Source organism: Impatiens glandulifera, chromosome 2 (assembly GCF_907164915.1).
Source record: "Impatiens glandulifera chromosome 2, dImpGla2.1, whole genome shotgun sequence".
NCBI lineage: Eukaryota > Viridiplantae > Streptophyta > Magnoliopsida > Ericales > Balsaminaceae > Impatiens > Impatiens glandulifera.
In genome coordinates this window covers 40,452,856-40,461,229 of record NC_061863.1, presented here as the reverse complement: position 1 = coordinate 40,461,229, position 8,374 = coordinate 40,452,856, and the positions used below count along the sequence as shown (strand labels likewise).

The window sequence follows — 8,374 nt, the reverse complement described above, 5'->3', positions numbered from 1 at the left end:
TTTAGGAATGGGAACAATCTTGTTCTTCTCGATTCTGATAAAAAAATATAGCAGAACAGTTTCCTCCACAGCAGAGTTGTTGTTCATTTCTGACATTCATGACACCCTTTCGAGGCAACTTCAACAATTCAAAGCAACTAGTGCACAACATAAATGGGGCACCACCAGCTATAGGCTTATAGACCAAAAAAATGCACCTTTGAAGCGTCTAAAGATTCTTCTCCAGGTAAAAAAAATGCGTATCAAGTTTTCCTTGGCTTCCTCGAGTTAACTAGCTAGCATGCAAAGGTTCACGATTCATCTTCCAACTATTTTATTTCTCGAGATTATTTATGGTTGGAGTGATGGATATAGTGAAACATTTTAGACAAATGAAACATTCAAAGCAATATAATAATAGACATGTTTGATGCATATATAGACATTCAGAACAATATTACATAATGAAACATTGTATTTCCTTTTACTCTGACATCTGAGCTGCTGTCTGCAATTGCAGAAAGATAGGGTGTTTTGTAGTCTTTTTCATGTAGTAGAGTAGTTTATGTTTTGTATTGGAAAATTTTGCAGGTTCAGAATCCTCATAGTATAAAATACAATGGAACAATTCAAGGTTTGAAATATATATATGGAGAATTGAGGGTTTTCGTGGACTATTCAATTAGGCAATGGCACTAATTGTGCCCGCATAGTCCCCAACTCAACAGTCAAGTTCTTTAGCTATGAGGAAGCATCTAAGTATGTTGCCTCTCTTTGGTTCATCTTCAATTTATATACCCCTTTTATATGCAATAATTTGAACTAGATTTCTTCATGTTATATGATGATCTTAAGCTCCTAGAAGATTTTATAGTTTATTTATTTTGGAACATATTAAACTATTCTCTTCAAGTGGCAAGTGATGTGATTTATGAATCTCTAAAGGACTGGTTGATCAAAGCTAGACCATTCGGACTAGTTGAGGAGTCTGAGTTGAGCGTCACAACAAAGCTTGCATGTGGAGCAGCTGCTGGTACAGTTGGCCAGACCTATGCTTATCCTCTAGATGTCATCCGAAGAAGGATGCAGATGGTCGGTTGGAAAGGGGCTGCATCAGTCGTGACAGGCGGGGATGGAATGGAAAAAGTTGCACCATTGGAATATAAGGGTATGATTGATGCTTTCCGAAAGACAGTTAGTTCAATACGAGGGCATTGGTGCTTTATACAAAGGATTGGTTCCCAATTCTGTTAAGGTCAGGTTTAAATAATGAATGTAATATTCACTTCTATCTCAAATAAATACAACTTAAATAAATAATTATCTTCAAACACAACTGAGCTGGATTCCCTAAATAATGATATATGATTTGAAGTAGGTAACAGATTGTTTTAAATACAACTATTGCAACTTTCAAATAATTGAGGATAAAAGAATTTTCACTTATAAAGAAACAACTGCCCTTTAGTACAACATGGTCAATTAGCTTCAAATACAGAGATTCACGGTGATCACAAAACATTAAAAAAAGAAAGAAACAGGGAACTAATCTTCTTCTTCATCGTTGGCTGACTGCTTCTGCTTTTTCCATTTGTACGCAGCTTCGAGAATCTTCAGAGTTGGTGCTTGTGTTTCTTCTGGGAACAAGTAGTCAATGTATTCTTCGTATCTGTTCATTTTTAAACCAATATTATTCCTCATATCTTCTACCGAGAACAAGCAAAAACAAAACAAAACAAAACAAAACAAAAACATACCCTTCGAGACCATCCTCCGCTCCTATCTGCCGTCTCCTCTTTAGTTTCTTGGGCATCTTCGAACGGACTAAACTCTCATCGCCCAAATCTCCAAATTTGCGTTCAACAACCAACCACTTCTCCAACAGCATAGCTCTCTCTTCTTTCAGTTCCGGGGCTGAGGTTCTAAAATGGTTTATGGCTCTCTCAAATATTCCTGAAAATTCCAAGGGAAGATATATAAATATAAACCAACAAAACACACAATTCAGCATTGGTTGGTTTGTTTGTTTGTTTGTTGCTTACCTCTCCTCCGTTCAAGGCATTTGGCTGAGTCCAGGTTTTCCACAGCAGAAGCCTCAAATTCAGCATAACTAATCCAAACCTTAACATGTTTTGTTCTATCCAAAAGCCTCTCGTACAGTTCTCTAGCTCTTTGAAATTCTGCTTGTGATATTTCATAGTCAATGTATTTCTGCATACAAGTGATACACAAAAATTAGTATATTATACTATATATGACTTTCAAGTTTCAAAAAAGAAAAAGGAATTTATTATTTACCTTCCATAGAGCTTCAGGCATATCGAGAGCTGGTTGAGCAATTGCAAGCTCAAAGATAGCTCTAGCCCTCTCGGTTTCAATTAGGTCTTTCTCTAGCTCTGCATACTTTATCCAACCGTAGCAATTCTCGGGGGACCATTCCAAATACTTTTCATATAGCTTTCGACATCGATCAATGTTTCCAAGGTTTAGTTCTATCTCGATGTACTTGTTGAATATCTGTTTCCAGGAAAATGCAAATTCATATCAAAATTCTAAGCTCCTAAATGCATGGGTTATCATCCCACCCCAATCACTTTAGCAATCAATCAACCAAGCTAAGTAGTATGTTTTATAATGATACAAATCAAATGGATGCTTACTTACTTTATGTTTCGGGCATCTTCCAATCGCGTTTCCAAGGATTTGTCTGGCAGCTTTCAGGTTGAGTTGCCTTATTTCAAACTTAGCAGCCATTAACCAAACTTTAGAAAACGAAAACTTTGCATGTGGAATTAAATTAAGACATTCCCTGCAAAATTGTTTTCATTAATAAAAGAGAAATGATTAGGTGAGGGAATGACTTCGCATAATCTTATTCGCTGAAAAAATCAAATAATTTCTCTATTTTCTTCCACTTTTACATTTTGCATTCAATGAAGGTGATGCTAAGTCATTCCCTCACCAAATTCCCTTTCTCTATCGCTACTCTTAATAAAATTTCCTTAGAAGAATTTAGAACAATTCTAAACATAACCCCAAAGTAAAACTTACCTGTATACATCTCTAGTCCTGCTGATATCTTGTGCATCAAGTTCTTCAAATAAAGCATAGTTAATCCTGAATTAGAAATTAAGAAATCAAAACAAAACAGATAAGAAAATATGAACTGGAATATGATGGAGTTTCATGTTTCATTCATACCACAAATATATATAACGCTTCCAATATCGCTTCTCTTCAGCTGGAGGAACGTTGGCGACAGATCTCTCGTAAACCTCGCGAATTCGATCTTTGTTTCCTGCGCTTTCTTCCAACTTAATGTAATCAAACCACGTGTCGTACTTCATTGGGTTCTTCCTCACTTCATCCTCGTACTGAAACCTTCTCTTCTTCGCAACAATGGCATCCTCTATACCATCCTTATCACCGTATTGCTTCTCAAAAGATACAAATTTTCTATACGGGTCTTCTGCACGCCCTTTTGGGATGTGATCCTTCTGCCATTCCTCCCATTGAGCGTACTTGATCCAAACGCTGTCGTTCAATCGGACGCGGCGGATTTGTCGGATTTCAAGCTCTTGCCTTTCTCGTGCTTCACGGAGAATCTGCTCCGCAGTGATCTGAATCGCGGCAGGAGTCTTATTCTTCACATGGGTGGGACGAGGAAGCTTAACTTCAGTGTCCTTCTTAGTAAGAAAACCTAAGGAAGGGTCTGATTCCTTGTTATTCCCTCCCATTTTCTTCGTTGACTCAAAATTTAGCCCATGCATGTCAAAAACTATAGATTGATAATTAGAAAGAGAAAAATAACAATTTAGAATATCAAAAATATAATTTTCTCTTTATAATTCTATCTTTATTTATAGACTAACAAAAGATATAACTATTTCTATTTCAACCCTCATCAATTTTGGAAATAGAATCCCCGTCTTTGGAAATAGCATCCTCATCTTTGGAAATAGAATCCTCGTTATTCTGAATATTAGATTATTATAAGGGAAATAATATATTATGTTATTATATATTATATTATATTATTCTAAATTATTATTAATTAAATATATATTTATTATGGGATATATATTTATATAATTAATAATAATTTAAAATTATAATGTTATTTCTCTTAAATATATAGAAAATATCATACCGCAATATATCAAAAATATCGACTTTTAAGGTATACCGAAAAAAAGGTAAGGTATGATACCGATACCGTAATTATTAGTACGGTAAATGTATGAGATTTTTATAATTTTGATATATCGAAATATACCGAAATACCGAAATAGTATTTATAAGTTAAAAGATAATATATATATATATATATAATATTTATAAGGAAATAATTAAATAGATTTTATATTAAGTTAATTATAGAAATATAATTTTTGAAATATTATTCAATATATACAATCTATATCTTACTGATGAGATTGATTTTTTTAAGTTAATATGATTTGTAGGTATTAAAGGTATAATACCGTTACTGTACCGAAATTAAGGTATACCGAAAGTAAGGTAAGGTAAGGTAAATGTATGAATTTTTTATATACCGAAATTAAGGTATATCGAAATAGAGAAATGATTAGGTGAGGGAATTTGGTGAAGGAATAACTTGACATAATCTTATTCGCTGAAAAAATCAAATAATTTTTCTCTTTTCTCTCTTTCCTCCAAGTTATTCCCTCACCAAATTCCCTTTCTCTATCACTCCTCATCGAAATAAGGTATACAAAAATCTAAGGTAAGGTAAAAGTATGCACTTTTTGCATACCGAAATTTTAGGTAAGGTATAAGGTATGGATAAAACATTAAGGTATACCGTAACAACTCACTCCTAAATATATATATAATAATTTAATTCATAATTTTTTTTAAAATTTTCAATCACAATATATATTTAATTAATAATAATTTAAAATTTTATGTTATAATTTTTATATAACTTATAAATAATATTAATGTAATATAGATTTAATTAATAATATATTTTTTAAAATTATTATATTTCTATATAAAAAATATATATAATAATTTAATGCAAATATAGATTATAATGTTTTTTAAAAATTATTCTATACAAATTATTTATAAAATAACTAATACAAATTATAAAATATAAAAATATATAATTAAATTATTACCAGTTTACCGGTTAAACCATTAAAAAAATAGGAAAACCGAAAACCGAACCGTTTAACCGGTAAAAAACCGATTAACTAGAACCGATAGAACCGATTAACCAATAAACCGTTAAAATGAAACCGGTTAACTATCGGTTCGATTGGGTTACCGGTTTTCCGGTTTTTTTGCATAGCCCTACATATATATATAATTATGGTTAAAAAATAAATCATTCATATAATTAAGGTAATTTTTCCTAATTTATCTTAATTATTTTATCTTTCCTAATATATATATATATATATATATATATATATATATATATATATATATATATATATATATATATATATATATATATATATATATATATATATATATATCTTCTTGTTCAATCCCAACAAATAAGAACTAAAGCCATATATATATATATAGATATACAAAAATGTATTTGATCAGAAATAGTTTAAATTATGAATGTATTCATTATTATTGAATCATCTATCTAACCTCCATCAAACAAAACCATTCTTATCAAAACCAGACCAATCTTAGTCAAGAAAAGTTTAGCATAAAACACAAACAACAAGAAGATAATTATAAAAAAACAACAACAAGTAGATAATTTAAGGCAGAAAAAAGCTTCAAACAAAAGAGACTATCACAAAGGATAATTTTTTTATATATATAAAAATGTCACTTATGTAAAACTATAGAACAATGGATACCTGAAAAATGTTTAAGAAAGAACATCCTCAACACAACAACTACGAATGCAACCCAACACAACAATTATGAATTAATCTTAAATCTAATCGTCAAACAATAATAGTCAAAACTTATGTTATACAACAAATTAATCAAGATCTAGACCAAACAAAAAGGAGAGAATGAGATATTGATTCGGAGAGATTGAAAGAGATACTTGTATGTGATGCCTCTGAGATTGAGTTTATGATCCGAAATGAAGAGAGAAAGGGGAGATTGATTATGGAATTTGATCGACTTCAGAAAGGGATCAGTTTCAATAAGGGACGGTAGTAGAGAGAAGGTTTCGAAAAGAGGAAAGAAGAGAAGAAAGAAGTTGCTCTTGGGTTTGCTAATTAATTGGGAAATTGTGATTGGTATAATAACTAATTGGAACTATGACTTCATTAATACCGATTGGTTTTATCGATACTATGACTTAATAAACGCGGACAAAATTGTCGCCCATTTTTCTAGAGATATTTTGGGCTATACCAATTGGTATTATAACCAAATGGTATTTTTAATGGTCTTTTACCGATTAAATGTAACACCAATCGATATTATTAGAATAATACCGATTGATTATAATACCAATCGTTATTATTCTAATATTACAGATTGATGTTACAACTAATCGATGGAGATGATCGTCATTTACATTTTCTTTACTAGTGTTACGACTTATGAAATTAGGAAAGAAAATATTTTATGTGTTCAAACGTATTTTAGAGATTTTATTCTTAATTTTGTGCTTGGTTACACGTAAAAAAGGGGCTACCACACAATGACTCACTTGTCTGTCACATTACAGTTTTTATTTTAAATTTTTTGTGATTTAAAATAATATTATTCTACACCTTTGTAAGTACTAAAAATCTACACTCCAATTTATAATATTCAAATAATTATTTTTAAATAAATAAGATCAAAATAGTTAACTCCGTGGCTAAAAACTTATTTAAAACAATTAATAGAATTAATTAATGTGTTAATTAATCAGATTAATTAAGGATTAAGGCCAAAATAAAAAAATAAAACTATTTGAGATAAATATTGTACACTTAATGACTCAAAATAATTTTAGAAAAATTAAAAGACAAAAATAAATTATTTTGATAAATTGTTGTATCCATTTCATCTAAATTTTTTTTTTATTTAAATTTAAAAATATATATAAAATAAAAAATTGGTAAAATATTTTCCATATTTATTTTAATATTTTGTGTATATATAAAAAGATCAAATTTAAAGCCAAAATGGTGAAAAAAAATCAATTTCAAACAAACCCTTAAGGTTTTAAAACAAAAATAAATTTCTAATCCGGTGTAGCCGAAACCGGGAGAAGAAGCTACAGTCTCAACCGCGCGCGTTGGATCAGCACTGGATTCTCATTGAATGCTCTAGGTGCTTCCATCCAGCCCGCCGCAGCTGAAGATGCGTGCATTCGGGATAAACATGATGAGGAGACAATCGTTAGCTGGACCGCTAACGGACCACCCAAATACCAACGACGTTAAAAAGGAACACCAAAACACGCCTAAAACAATGTTGTTTTTGCCTCCGGTCGTCTTCATCATCGCGACACAACGAAGATAAGAATGAACAGTCGTGTTAATTTTAGATTTTTGGAACTCCTTCGTTGGTCTATAAAACACGCATTGTTGTTTATGGTGTTTTATGGTTGTGAATTTATCCTTATATAGTTTATAAACTATTTGGATATGATAGAACCGATCAATCGATCTAAATAACAAAAACACAAATTTGAATTTGAAAAAAAACGGGTTTGTTGTTCTTGGGTTAATTCGATCGAATCACAGATCAGAAAGCTTTCCAACATGATTTTAATGATGTTGGACAACTATTTGGATCATGTTTGACAATCCCGATCATGTTTGATCAAAATAAAAATTTTCCAAAATAAATGAAAATTTTGAGTTCTTGATTTGTTCAAAACGAACCGTCAGTGTTCTTATTTAAGTATCAATCAAGTATATCTAGTATAAGGAATATATTGTATAGCTCCTTGCATTTCAAGATAGCCTTAAAATCAAAAACCCGATTTTTGATCATAACTGTTTTCAACAAATAAATCATCATCCAAGACGATCCATACCTTGAGATGATGATCAACATGTTCATGGGAGATTTGTGAAGCTACCCAAACTCTTAGATCAAAGAATTAGAACTAAAAAAATAATTTAAAAAATCTACAATTCTTGAGGACAGAGGCTTGTTAGCCTAGGACCGAGAGATCTGACCGAGGATCCTTGGTCCGGACCAAAACCAATGATCGATAAAAATAATCTAGGACCAATGTTCTTTAGTTAGGACCTAGACTTAGGATCGATGTTCTTGAGCTAGGACCGAAAAATCTGACCGAAGATTCAGACCTAGGTTCGAGTGGTCTGACTTGGGACCGTGACTCCTAGGACTAACGACTGAGAAATCCAAACCTAGGACCAAGACTCCTAAGACCTAGGACCGAGAGGTCTAACCCTAAGACCGAGGATCTCAG

At 31.5% G+C, this 8,374-nt stretch overlaps 1 pseudogene; it reads right to left on the bottom strand.

The window, feature by feature from the left end:
* Window positions 1-1,524: 1,524 nt before the first annotated feature.
* LOC124924671 lies at window positions 1,525-3,716 on the bottom strand (annotated as a pseudogene).
* Window positions 3,717-8,374: the final 4,658 nt, after the last annotated feature.